This window comes from Carcharodon carcharias, chromosome 37, assembly GCF_017639515.1.
Source record: "Carcharodon carcharias isolate sCarCar2 chromosome 37, sCarCar2.pri, whole genome shotgun sequence".
In the NCBI taxonomy this organism is placed as follows: domain Eukaryota; kingdom Metazoa; phylum Chordata; class Chondrichthyes; order Lamniformes; family Lamnidae; genus Carcharodon; species Carcharodon carcharias.
This window is the reverse complement of record NC_054503.1, coordinates 4,041,314-4,055,930: the sequence shown is the minus strand read 5'-3', so window position 1 is coordinate 4,055,930 and position 14,617 is coordinate 4,041,314. Positions and strand designations below refer to the sequence as shown.

The 14,617-nt window shown below is 46.0% G+C and overlaps 1 protein-coding gene across 3 annotated transcripts in view; it reads right to left on the bottom strand.

The window, feature by feature from the left end:
- ahnak (AHNAK nucleoprotein) overlaps positions 1-6,887 on the bottom strand; it is a 56,352-nt gene extending 49,465 nt beyond the window's left edge. For all 3 annotated transcript variants that reach the window (XM_041179870.1, XM_041179871.1, XM_041179872.1), the window contains exon 1: positions 6,763-6,887. The gene's annotated coding sequence lies outside the window, so the exon portion shown is untranslated. The remainder of the gene's footprint in view (positions 1-6,762) is intronic.
- Positions 6,888-14,617: the final 7,730 nt, after the last annotated feature.

Here is a 14,617-nt window from a genome sequence, read left to right as displayed (position 1 = left end):
ATCACTGGCTCACATCTCCAGCAACTGTCCGTTCGTTAAAAACGCTCGGATCAAAAGACATAACAAAATCCTGGACCTTCACCGCTTTTCACTACTGCTCTCTATGCCAAAGGACACCCTTTGCCCTTGTTTACAGCCCTGTAAGCTAACTGAAGTACTTTTGCTACATGACTGAAATGGTGTGCTCTGCAATGATTCAGCAGAGGAGCCACTGTGATTTGCCTCAATGCCCATGAAATATGCTGGAGATGGAGGGGAGGAAATAGCCAGGAATTTCCGGAGACTCCCGCTGAATAGGACTTGTGGATGTGAGCCTCTGAGGGAGACAAGACTGGGTTTGGCCTTGAGCTCCCCTGCACCTCCCTCCCTTCAGGCGAACAGCCTGCCAACTCAATGCATGGGCTGCTGCGGCAAGGAGAGCAGCCTGGTCTGCAGGCAACTACCCCAGCTCGAGAAGACATGAGAAGGAAAATGGACCAATACAAAATGGCACCCACATCTTGAAAGCACCACCATTTTGTCATGTTGATAAAGCCGTAACAATAGCTTGCTCTAAACCTATTTAAATTGACTTTCTCTCGCTTCAGATCAATATACATCTCGTTTCCATTTCACGAGAACTTATATGAACTTCAGGTCTGTTCCACCTCGCTCCTTAAAAAATAGACAAGTTACCACAGATAGAAATGTCACACACACTCTTGGGGATACAAATGACCCTTAGGCCAACTGTTGCTATACCCGCTTCTGTAAAATTCCTCTTTACTATTTCAAGAGTAGTCGTTGATGGGTTAAAATACTGAATGGCAATTTTACATGAGTATGTAAATCAAATGGCTAAAATAATATCTGAAAAAACGTTACCCCCTCCAACACCACCCCCACAGTTTAACAAGCCCTAGAGGCAAGGTTCTACAGAAGTCTTTTCACCAGAAACTGGCAGTAAATATTTACAAATTATTTCCCACAGTCAAAGTTCCAAAATATTCTCACGCAATGCCCTTTTTTAAAAAAACATTACAACTTTTTAATCAATTGCTATGGGTAGTTACTTGTTTCCTACGTTCTCAGAGTTAAATTGACAGATTCTAAAATAGACAACGGGGAATCTGAGCTTTATATTTTCTGTTTATTTTTTCAACTCACTTCCCACAACCACTTCTGTACAAATGTTGTCATGTTCCCAAATCCCCTTGGTTAATAGATCTTCTCGTTGAACCCAATACATTCCTTTGAAGACAGCTTTTGCGTCTACACTGCACCTTATCCCAGATTTCAAAGGTGTCTCAAAATGCTTCTCGCTCAATGGATTAACTCGGAATAGTTATTTTGCACAAAGCAAGATTAACAATGGCAAGATAAAAGCAAAATACTGCAGATGCTGGAAATCTGAAACAAAAACAAAAATTGCTGGAAAAACTCAGCAGGTCTGACAGCATCCGTGGAGAGGAAGACAGAGTTAACGTTTCGAGTCCGTATGACTCTTCTGTTCCTCGGATGCTGTCGGACCTGCTGAGTTTTTCCAGCAATTTTTGTTTCTGTTTTCGTTTAACAACAACAAGAATGTGTTTGCAATGCAGGAAAATGTCCCAAGGCACTTCACAGAAGAGTATCCAAAAAACCTGACAGCCGACAAAAGGAAGACACATTAGGACAACTAAAAAGCTTCCAATAAAATAAACAACCACTTAACCTGTTGGTTGAGGGATAAATAGTGGCCCGGACACTAGGAGAACTCTTCTTTAACAAGTGCCACATGACCTTTAGCACCCACTTGAACAAGGGTCTAAGTTTAAAACATTGATCAGAAAGCAATAACCCCCGACAACAAAGTTCGCTCTCTCGGTACTGCACTGTCCATACAAGAGCCACATATTTCCTATGCATCTTTTTTTTTGACAACTTCATTTCACTTTTGTTACAAACATTTTTCACAAGCAAGATGGCTGGAGTGTGAACTCATTCAACTATCCAGTTGGAAGATCCTTATGATAAGGTTGTTAGTAAAGGTTTTTCTCTTCGCATTGATAAACAAAAACAGATTTTTGTTTTAGTCACAACTTTGATCTACACGTTTACATGAAAAATGTCACTGGCAAAACAATTGAGCCTCATTATTCCCAGCTTCCCTACTATGTTTAAAATTGCCACCTTGTCCAATATATGTAATTTCTCCCTGTGCGCATCTTATTGGGGTCAGTGCCTCAATGTTTCCCTGTATCTTTCAGTGTCTTAGTCTCTCGGTACCCATGTCTTTCAGTGTTCCTGTGTGTCTCAGGTTCCTGCGTTTCAGAGTTTGCATGTCACTTGCTAAGTTGTGCTGCGACTCTCTAGGTCTCAGTGTCTGTCTCTGTGTATCTTTCGGTATATGTATTTGTGTGCGCCTCTGTGCCTGTGTTTCTCAGTAACTCTTAGTCTTAGCATGTTCCTCAGCACCTGCCTGTGCGCGGTATCTGTGTTCCTCAGCGTGTCTTGGTATGTCTCTCAGTGTGTGCGTGTGTCTGCGTTGCTCCATGTCCGCCTGTTCCTAATTAACTTTCATTGTCAGCTCTTGCCGAAGTAGCAATAATCTTGCACCTTCAACATTACTTTCTGAGGACGGGGAAGTGGGCTGAGATCCCATTGTACACTTAAAAAAAACAAGGAAACGAAGGAGCAGGCCAGAACCTAAACCAGAGAAACACTTCTCAAAATTTCCTGGAATGGATCAATCTTGAGCCTGGGGACTACAAATTCCAAAAGCTCGGAGATATTAACACTGTAGAGCATGGCTGCTGGTGCAGGCTGTTGCTTTCTGATGCCTGTGTGCTTAATCACATAAATAAGAAATTCAGTGAGACACTGGCAATGGGTAAAAGTGATTTGGTGTGCCAAAGTTCTCAACATATCTCTAATCAAAATTTTTCATCTAGGCACACTTCCTGATAAACCTTTTCCATTTTTATTTCCCATGTCCACATTTATAATGGCAATTACCTGTGTAAACTTGTCACGCTGTCACTGCACCCTTCAGCAGAGGAGATGCAGCAGCGCCATCACTGGCCAGAGGGTGTAACTACAAAACTGCAGGTTTACATAGGATCACACAAATTGTTTTCAATTCAGAGGTAAGAATTTATGGGTAAATGAAGATCAAAGCTACAGCTTTAAAACGGGGATTGAATTACATTTGAATGGTACATCACTCAAAGTTTGTTTTAAATCCCTGTGTGCAATACTTTGGCACACTGATATATTTTTGTGGGGGGGAGGGGGGGATACGTGGAGGGGTGGGTCAATGACCTACTGAATCTCAGAATTGTTAGAGCGCAGAAGAAGGACATACGGCCCATCGTATCTGCACCAGCTCTCCGAATGAGCAACCCACCCAGCCCCATTCTCCCTGTAACCCTGCACCTTTTCAGATAACAGTCTCATTCCCTTCTGAGGGCCTTGATTGAACCTGCCTCCATCACACTCTCAGGCAGCGCATTCCAGATCACTGAATGACCATTGAACTGCACGCTAACCCCGGGTCAGGTTGCAGGCTTGCAGGATTCTTGGAAATCTGATGGAATGGCAGGGACCCAGTCACACAGCAGGGAGGAAAAAAACTGAATCTAACGGGTTGTGTAACTAACTCACATTGTCCCTTGCCTACCAGCGAGAGTTCACACCGAGGAGTTGAATGCAAACCAACAGGACCCCTGAACAAAATCCACACACCAGTGTCTCCCTACACCCAATAAGGCAGAACTACACACATCAGCTAACATTATCCCCTACTGGCTCTCTCTCCAATTCATAAACAACCTCCTCCCAGTAAAACTACTGCGTCAAAGGGATGTGATTAATCACACTGCAGAAACACCATGTCACCTTTCTGTGACAAGCAACTTTCTCTTCCAAAAATGATGACCATTCACTCCGCACTCTCCCCCAACACTGTCGAGGGCTGGCTTTCTGTACCCCTCGTGTGACACTCCCTGCTTATTCGCAGGCATAGCTTTGCGTTTCTCCTTTCAAGCTCCCTGCTCTCCTCCTCACTCCTCTGCTCCTTTCCAGAGAGTGAGGGATCTCCTCGCTGGGCTAGGGCCCCACTGATAACTGCTGCCCGAAGTTGCCTTACCCGAGAGGCCACTCCTTTTGGCGACAGCTGTGCGGCCCGCGAATTATTTGGCCAAGAGGGGCATCACAGCCGAGTCTGATGCTGCCTTTTCAACGTATCACATCTGCGCTGGCACCCGGCAGCAGAGGGTTCTGTATGGTGTCCTGGGTGTGTGTGTGTGTGTTTAGGGAGGGGAAGAATATGATTCCAACTCCCCCACCCACTCTACCCTCTAGCCCACAGGTGATAAACTTGTGACACCTCCTACTGCTGCAATCCCCAGTTGTACAGCAGCTAACTCATTACAGACCAGGGTGGGGTGGGAAACTAAGATCATCCTGCCCCTTACAGCTCACCACTTACATGGGTGATATTGCAAACGTGATTTTAAAACTCTTGAACACCACACCCCTCTTCAAACACAAAATAATCCACTGGGCTCTTCCACAGCTCAGTGGCTTGCAACCGAGCGACCCACTGGTTTAAAACATAAGTGCCAACAGGGTTTGGTCAGCCGCTGGAGTTGATTTTCTGAACCTTGTCTGCAGAAAGTATATGTATTAATAGAAACAGGCAGAGCTTCAATGCAAAGATCAACCCCTCCTTCCTTGCCCCAATCCCAGATGCAAAACACCAAAGGTACCCGTCCACGCTGCAAGTACCAACAAGCTTACGTTGCCCCTCAGGCGTTCTGCAGGGTCGCCAGAAGCAAACCTGGTTTGGTCTTTGGGACCCTGCTGCTGAAGTCCCCTCATTTGCAAGTCACTCTACCTCCGGGCGTCGGGGGCGGGGGAGTGAAGCGAAGTGGGTGAACCTGATCGTGATTTGGTGGAAAACCAGATTTCACCCTCCAAAAAGAACCGACCGCCAAGACGTCTCGATCTGATCGCAAACAGTCCTCTCTCCCCTCCACACAAAAAAAAGCAAACCCAGTGACATTTTTTTTTAATTGCCAAAGAGGCTACTCGCTCTGGGGGAGATTTGCAAACGGATTTAAGTTTCTCGTTTGTTAAAAACAAAACAAAACCGTATCCCGGTCGGATGGGATACACCTTTCTGCAGTGTTTGTTAAAAAAAATCAGGCGGTTGTACAATCCTTCCACACATGTTTGTGCAAACCCCTCGAGCACACATGCAGAGTGACACACCCTTAACACATTAGAGGACGTCTTCCTCCTTCTACATGTCTGTGTAAAAGTATTTCGGGGGCATTATCTTTGGAACAATTGATCCAAAAACAGGGCACAGATGGAAGTTTTGTGTGTGTATATATGCATGCATTAACGCATACTCTGCCCTGGGGCATTAAATCAAACAAAAGGAAGGAATAGGTGAACACTTCACAGGAAAGTGACCCAACCCGTTTCGCCAAGCGAAGCCAGTCTTCCGAAACTTGCCGAATATTTCCAGCACTTTCTGTATTTTTTTTTAAAAAATTCTTAAAAACTGGCATTCGAGTCAAACTCGAATGTGGAAGGAGATGGGAGAACCGGACACAGTTTTCAAACTTCAAAAGTTTCTTCAAACTTTATTCCACCACCCCACCCACTCAATCTCAGAGGGCTGGGGGGGTGGGGGGGGGGGAAGAGAGAGAGAGGGGGGGAATAAAGTTTGCTTGCTGAGAGTTTGAAGATGCATTCAAACGGGGGGTGGGGGGAGTGCTTCAGAAATAAAATAGTATTTACAGGGTGGAGGGTTTGACACACCAAAACAAAAAATACAATCCCCCTGGTATCTCCCGGAGTTGCACTTAGTTGCATTTGTTTAATCTTCAAATAGCCACACCACACCCACTCCAGGATTTCTTCACATGCCTACCTCTCGCACTGATTTTAAAGTCACTCTGCTCTCTCCCTCCCCTCTCTCTCTCTCTCTATCCCGTTCCTTCATCCTAGATGAAATCCTGGCGTGGTTACATTTTTTTTCTCCCCCCGCCCCGCCACCACCACCACCTTGTCCTCTGCTCTCAAAAGTCTGCTTTAAGTTACTCTGTCTTTCCAACCACAGCCTGGAATTCCAAGGTTTAGACCCTGGCTCAGCGCCCAGATACTGGGGGGGGGGGGGGGGAGGGTAAGAGATGCTTTTTTCTTTCCTTTTTCCACACCCATGTCAAACCCTATGCAGAAACTTTTTTTTCGGGGGGCGAAAAAAAAACCCTTATAACTTGTCAACAACATCCCTTCCCACCCTTTTCTGAACCAAAATCACCTCCCCCCTCCTCCTCCTCCTCCACCGTTCAATTTATTTTCCCTTTGATGGTGGGAATTGGAAAATAAACTCCCGTGTGCTACTTAATACAACAGCAACAAAAAAATTGACGTTAGAAATTTAGATGTTCAGATTCTTGCAGGCTGGATATCTTTTGGCTGCGCGAGGGTTTAGCTCGTCCCAATCCACGCATCAGGCAGGCGGCAGTGAACCCAACCAGGCAACTTAAAAGAGATCCACGCCCACGTTAGAGCTCAACTCTTGTCTAATGCAGCCACCAACAGCTGGAAAGGACTTATTTTTCCGCTTTGCAAAACTTTCCAAACAAACTTTCTGATAACTTTGCAACTCGAGAACCTCTCAGCAACTTCACTTCTCTTTCCACAAATCTTAAAACGAATTTTTTTTTTGCAGCAAAATTTCCACCATTTAAACATATCTTTTACAGATCCCTCTATTCGATTTACCTGGTGGCAGCGATTTGTAGGCTAAAGCCCACGCCGTCTCATGGTGCCGGGGCACCCAATGCTTGTGTGGAATAGCCCGTTATTGAATGCAGCACTCTAGTGTAGCTCCAGCCTCCAGATACTCGATAATAAAGCTCTACTGTTACAGGGCTGGGCTCTTGTACACGATCGGGTGTGTCCTTTAGGGGTGGAGACTAGCTTCGTGCTGTAAGAGTGAAAAAGGAGAGAGCTTACATCAGGGATGTGTCAGAGCAGTCATGTGCCCTGACAAACCCACCTCGCCAACAACTGCAGCAAAAACAGCAGCACAGAGTGCCAGACCCTGAGGGGCATGGCACAGGCTCAGTTCTGCGATATCTACCAGGTCAGGGGGGCACAGTCCAGGCCAGCATATCTACCAGAGCAGAGGGGCTCAGTCCAGTTTGGTTATTCGTGTCTGTCAGAACAGAGGGGCTCAGTCCAGTCTGGTTATCCGTGTCTGTCAGAGCAGAGGGGCTCAGTCCAGTTTGGTTATCCGTGTCTGTCAGAGCAGAGGGGCTCAGTCCATGTTTGGTTATTCGTGTCTGTCAGAACAGAGGATACAGTACAGTCTGGTTATCTGTGTCTACCAGACCAGAGGGTACAGTACAGGCTGGTTATCTGTGTCTACCAGAGCAGAGGGTACAGTACAGTCTGGTTATCTGTGTCTGTCAGAGCAGAGGGTACAGTACAGTCTGGTTATCCGTGCCTACCAGAGCAGAGCGTATAGTATAGCCTGATTATCTGTGTCTACCAGAGCAGAGGGTACAGTCCAGTCTGGTTATCTGTGTCTACCAGAGTAGAGGGTACAGTACAGTCTGGTTATCCGTGCCTACCAGAGCAGAGGGTACAGTACAGTCTGGTTATCCATGTCTACCAGAGCAGAGGGTACAGTCCAGTCTGGTTATCTGTGTCTACCAGAGCAGAGGGTACAGTACAGCCTGGTTATCTGTGTCTTCCAGAGCAGAGGGTACAGTGCAGTCTGGGTGGCTGTGCCTACCAGAGCAGAGGGTACAGTACAGTCTGGTTATCTATGTCTGTCAGAGCAGAGGATACAGTACAGCCTGGTTATCCGTGTCTGTCAAAGCATAGGGTACAGTACAGGCTGGTTATCCATGTCTGTCAGAACAGATGGTACAGTACAGTCTGGTTATCTGTGCCTACCAGAGCAGAGGGTACAGTACAGTCTGGTTATCTGTGTCTGTCAGAGCAGAGGGTACAGTACAGTTTGGTTATCTGTGTCTACCAGAGCAGAGGGTACAGTCCAGTCTGGTTATCTGTGTCTACCAGAGCAGAGGGTACAGTACAGTCTGGTTATCTATGTCTGTCAGAGCAGAGGATACAGTACAGCCTGGTTATCAGTGTCTGTCAGAGCAGAGGGTACAGTACAGCCTGGTTATCCATGTCTGTCAGAGCAGAGGGTACAGTACAGGCTGGTTATCCGTGCCTACCAGAGCAGAGGGTACAGTACAGTCTGGTTATCTGTGTCTGTCAGAGCAGAGGATACAGTACAGTCTGGTTATCTGTGTCTGTCAGAGCAGAGGGTACAGTACAGTCTGATTATATGTTTCTATCACGGATAACCAGGGTGTACTGTACCCTCTGCTCTGACAGACACAGATAACCAGACTGTACTGTTTCTACCAGAGCAGAGGGTACAGTCCAGTCTAGTTATCCATGTCTGTCAGAGCAGAGGGTACAGTCCAGTCTGGTTACCTATGTCTGACAGAGCAGAGGATACAGTACAGCTTGGTTATCTGTGTCTGTCAGAGCAGAGGATACAGTCCAGTCTGGTTTTCTGTGCCTACCAGAGCAGAGGATACAGTACAGTCTGGTTTTCTGTGCCTACCAGAGCAGAGGGTACAGTCCAGTTTAGTTATCTGTGTCTACCAGAGCAGAGGGTACAGTACAGTCTGGTTATCTGTGCCTACCAGAGCAGAGGGTACAGTACAGTCTGGTTATCTATGCCTGTCAGAGCAGAGGGTACAGTACAGTCTGATTATCTATTTCTACCACGGATAACCTGGCTGTACTGTACCCTCTGCTCTGACAGACACAGATAACCAGACTGTACTGTTTCTACCAGAGCAGAGGGTACAGTCCAGTCTGGTTATCCATGTCTGTCAAAGCAGAGGGTACAGTCCAGTTTGGTTATCCGTGTCTACCAGAGCAGAGGGTACAGTACAGTCTGGTTATCCGTGTCTGTCAGAGCAGAGGATACAGTCCAGTCTGGTTATCTGTGTCTACCAGAGCAGAGGATACAGTACAGCCTAGCTATCCGTGTCTGTCAGAGCAGAGGGTACAGTACAGGCTGGTTATCCATGTCTGTCAGAACAGAGGGTACAGTACATTCTGGATTTCTGTGCCTACCAGAGCAGAGGGTACAGTACAGTCTGGTTATCTGTGTCTATCAGAGCAGAGGGTACAGTACAGTGTGGTTATCTGTGTCTATCAGAGCAGAGGGTACAGTACAGTGTGGTTATCTGTGTCTGTCAGAGCAAAGGGTACAGTCCAGTCTGATTATCTGTTTCTACCACGGATAACCAGGGTGTACTGTACCATCTGCTCTGACAGACACAGATAACCACACTGTACTGTTTCTACCAGAGCAGAGGGTACAGTCCAGTCTGGTTATCCATGTCTGTCAGAGCAGAGGGTACAGTCCAGTCTGGTTACCTATGTCTGTCAGAGCAGAGGGTACAATCCAGTCTGGTTATCCATGTCTGTCAGAGCAGAGGGTACAAGTCCAGTCTGGTTACCTATGTCTGTCAGAACATAGGGTACAGTCCTGTCTGGTTATCCATGTCTGTCAGAGAGGAGGGTACAGTCCAGTCTGGTTACCTATGTCTCTCAGAGCATAGGGTACAGTCCTGTCTGGTTATCCATGTCTGTCAGAGCAGAGGGTACAGTCCAGTCTGGTTATCTGTCTCTGCCAGAGCAGAGGGGCACAATACCACCTGGCTCCATCCATGCTTATCAGCGCTGTAAAGTACTTTTGCATGCCCTGAGGTCATGAATGGTCTGAGGTAGTGAACAGTGTTTTACATTAAGGGGCAGCCTATGGAACAAAACCTTAGAGAGAGAGAGAGAGAGAGAGAGAAAAAATAATCTTAAGAAGAGTGAAAATCAGGGAAGGGGGAAGTTGGGAAGAGTTACTTTAAATAGGACCAGTAGTAAAATTGCAAGGAACATGAGATGCACAAATGTCTACAAAGGAAAAAATAAAATGAGCACTTGAGTGGCTAACATGCCAGCAAGAGAGGTGAAAAGAGAGGTTTTAACTAGATAAAGGGTTCCCTGTATGCCACCATTCTGCACGTCAGAACTCTTAGGCCTGTAGTTACATAGAATATTGAAGGGCAGGCAGGCCCCACAAGTTCAGGAAGGGGAATGGGGAGCAATCAGGAAAATTCCAATTCCAATCAACCTTGTCTAGTTAATATCTTGAAGAGATGTACAAATAGAGAGGCTGTAATCAGGACAGGAGAGTGGATTACTTAACTTTGATGGTCAAGAATGGCCTGGGGCTTAATTGAAGGTTCCGCAGAAAGGTCATTTTGCCCCTCAGATGAGATGTTAAAACTGGCCCCTTTAGCATCTTCAGGTAGATATTGACGATTGCATGGTACTATTCGAAGAAGAACAGTGAGTTCTCTTAGTGTCCCAGCCAACATTCCTTCTTAAGTCAACGCATAATACCAACATAAAATACCAACACATAAACTGATCATTCCTCATGGGATCTTGCCGCATATAAAGTGGCTGCCGTACATAACAACAGTTACTACATCCAGGTCAAAGCAGCCCCGCTTTGATTGGCACCTAACCCACTACCTTAAACATTCACTCCCTCCACCACCAACGCACAGTGGCAGCAGTGTGGACCATCTACAAGATGCACTGCAGCAACTCGCCAAGGCTCCTTCGACAGCACCTTCCAAAACCACGACCCCTACTACCTAGCAGGTGCATGGGAACACCACTACCTGCAAGTTCCCCTCCAAGCCACACATAAACCTGAATTGGAAATATTTCGGCTGTTCCTTCACTGTCTCTGGGTCAAAATCCTGGAACTCCCTCCCTAACAGCACTGTGGGTGTACCTACACCACACGGATTGCAGCGGTTCAAGAAGGTAGCTCACCACCAATTAGGGATGGGCAATAAATGCTGGCCTAGCCAGCGATGCCCACATCCTGCAAAATAATTTTAAAAAGTAATTCAGAGGAAACAACCCTTAAAAGCAATCAGTACTGCCTTGTTACTGGCAACTGTTTACTGAACATCCATTCCAAATATGGCAGTTTCAATATTGAAAGTTGATATAAAAGTGTGGCCAAAACATCATGACAACAGGGAATTGGACAACAATTGCATGCAGAAACAGGATTTATACATCTCAAATGTAATTATTTACTCTGAATTAGTGATTGTTGCCTTGCAGGAAAATGCACAGGAAGATGTCACAAACATTATTGAGATGGCTTACTGGTTAATATTTTTTTTCTCAGTGATGTTTGTTGCAAGGAGAATTTTGGCCAGGAGAACTTCTTGCTCTTGGAAGATGCCATGGGATCCTTCACTTCCACCAGAACAGGTAATTAGGGTAGTGGTTTAAACGTGACATCAGAAAGATAGCACCCTCTACGGCGCCGCAGGCCATCAGTGCTGCGTTCAAGTTTCAGCCCAGATGTTGTGATTGAGCCTTGGAGTGGGGCATGAACCCACAACCTGCTGATTCAGGGTGAGAGTGATGCTAAGTGAACCAAGTAGAAGAAGAAGATACAGCGCGCAAATGTTGAAATGTTGGCAGAGGCTTTGCCTTAAGATAGAGCAAAAAGTTGCAACGTTCCTACTGTAGCCTTTGTTCTGCTGCCCACCATACTCATAGCCCAGAGTGACAGATATGGCTTCCTTGCAACCCAGTTAATAAGGCTGTCTATCACATAGGCATTGCAGAAAACAGTTGTTGCCAAGACTGACAAGTCAGGCTGAGTGTTCTTGAGGTTTCCTACTTCCCATTTCTCCATGCATCTTGACTGTTCATTTAGCCCTGGATTAGAAGTGACTAGCAAGCCAAGGAACTGAAGGATTACATCTGGAGAGTAGAGCTGGGTGGTCAGCATTATTTTTCAACAACTATTGCTTTCATCCCTGCACTATTAAAAGCTGCACACAATCTTGTCAACAACAACCTTGGTGGATGTGACCTGTCACTGTCTCTAGTTTACCTTAATTTTCAGAAGATATTTGAGAAGTTCCACATACGAGGCTTTTTAAGAAGGTGGCGCTGAGTGGAATTAGGGACAAATTAACCAGGCTGCAAATAAGCCTGGCAATGGGAATTGATTAATGAACTGCACCAGCTAGGAATTGGCTAGCTTGGCATTAACTGGAGGTTGAACTTGTTGAGACCTTCTGAATGCATGGCTCAATTCCATGGGCAATGCACATACCAATTGTGCCAGCCAGCCCCTCCCTTTTCTAGTCAGTTGGGTGGCTTAACAATAGGGTGAAGCCAGCCACAACCATAACCATAACATCATGGTTCCTGATCCTGCAGAGAATATTATCTGTGACTATTACATTTCTGCGCGAACCTGTTTCAGGTCCTTTGCCACTTAAACTTCCATAAATACTAGGGGAAGTCTGCCCCTTGTGATGTTACAAGTTTTAGTGATTACACCAAGTGATGCCCAGGCAACTCGCCAAAGTCCCTTCAACAGCACCTTCCAAACCCATGTTAACTGTGTTCCTCTCCGCAGATGCTGCCAGCCCTGCTGAGTTTTTCCAGGTATTTTTGTTTTTGTTTTGGATTTCCATCATCCGCAGTTTTTTGCTTTTACCTCTACCACCTAGAAAGACAAGGGCAGCAGACGCATGGGAACACCGCCACCTGCAAGCTCCTCTCCAAATCACTCGCCATCCTGACTTGGAAATATATCGGCCGTTCCTTCACTGTCGCTGGGTCAAAATCCTGGAACTCCCTCCCCTAACAGCGTTGTGGGTGTACCTACACCACAGGGACTGCAGTGGTTCAAGATGGCGGCTCACCCCCACCTTCTCAAGGGGCAATTAGGGATGGGTAATAAATGCTGGTCTCTAGCCCATGATGCCCTCATTCCGTGAATGAATAAGTTTTTAAAAATTACACAAAGACGGCGTCAGCATCACAAGGATCGGAACCAATTAAGTTGTGAATAAGCAGGATGGATGGTACCGATAACCCTGGCTGATTATACAGGAACCCGGGAATCTAACAACAAAACGGATGTACCCGATGGCAAAAATGTAGAAGAAAACCAAATGTGCTCCAGTTATTAACCAATCAGTAAGAGGCCCAGAAATATCAGATTCAGTTCCTAATATTTGCTGTACCAGCTGTTGGGTAGAATCAAAGGGGTTCGACAATCAGACAATGACCCTGGGCCAAGGAGACAAAAAGCCAGCCAGGCTCCTGATTAGCAACTTCAGCTGGACAGTTGCATATGTGGAATGGATGGAGTTCAGATGTGATGCCCATCCTCCGCAGCCATGGTGGAATAGCTTGGCAGTACTCACTGTCTGCACTACAGAAGGTAAGGGACAAGTTTCCAAGGATTATGGACCCCTCAACTGACTTATCCCTTTTTAATGTTCCTAAAGCCATCCCAGCTGGGATCAGGTGATGGAAAGGACTTGTATTTATAAGGCACCTTTCACAACCTCAGGAAACCCCAAAATGCTCTACGTTTCCAATACTCTGAAATGTGGTCACAGCCGTAATGTAGGAAAAAGCAGCTATCAATTTGGGCACAGCAAGTTCCTACAAACAACAACCAGGTAATCTGTTTTAGTGAGATTTGTTGAAGGGTAACTATTTGCCAGACACCGATTCCCCTGCTCGACTATCAGCAGGGCCTGTGGGATCTTTCATATTCACCTGAGAGGGTAGACGGGGCTTCAGTTTAGCTTCTCACCTGAAAGGCGGCACCTCCAACAGTGCAGCACTGCCTCAGTACCCACTGGTGAGTGTCAGCCTGGACCATGTGCTCAAGGGAATCCAAAATGCGCAATTGAACCTGGATTCTTCCTGGTCTGTTTGGCTGAGTACCACACTGACGAGTTCACTCACTGACTGATCCAGGAGGGGGATGTGTTGATAGTGTGCCTCCAGACAGAATATCGAAGAATCTAGATGCTTATCTGGTTATAAACGAGGCCGAAGGCGATAAGGACAGTGCACACAAGAAGTGATAAACGTGTAAAGATGACCCATAAGAAAGTCATTTATGGAATGTAGTGGGTCAGGATTGAGAAATGTTACTCTGATAGCTCAGATCGCCAACTTGATTGCCTCAAAGTGAGGAAAGTTTATCTTTCGTAGGATTTACCATTTTACTTTTCATCACACAAAGAGTATTGGAGAGAGTTCCCTTCCATAAAAAGCTTTTGAGGACGAGGCATCAATTGAAAATGCCGAAATTGAAAGCGATAGATCTTAGTCAGGCAAAGTGTATCGAAGGATATGGAAACAAGGCAGGTATATGGGATAAGTTCCAGAACGGCCATGATCTAATTGAATACGGGGACAGTATCGAGAGGCTGAAAAGCCTCCTCCTGATACTGTATTCCTGTCTGTGTTCATGTACGTGTGTTTTGTGCTGCTGGTTGGCTGGAGGAGAAAGTAAGAATTGTGACCTTTTTTTCATTCTTTCATGGGACGTGGGTATCAATGGCAAGGCCAGCATTTGTTGGTTGATCATCCCTAATTGGCCTTGAACTGAGTGGCTTACTAGGCCATTTCACAGGGCAGTATAAGAATCAGCCACATTGCTGTGGCTCTGGAGTCACATGCA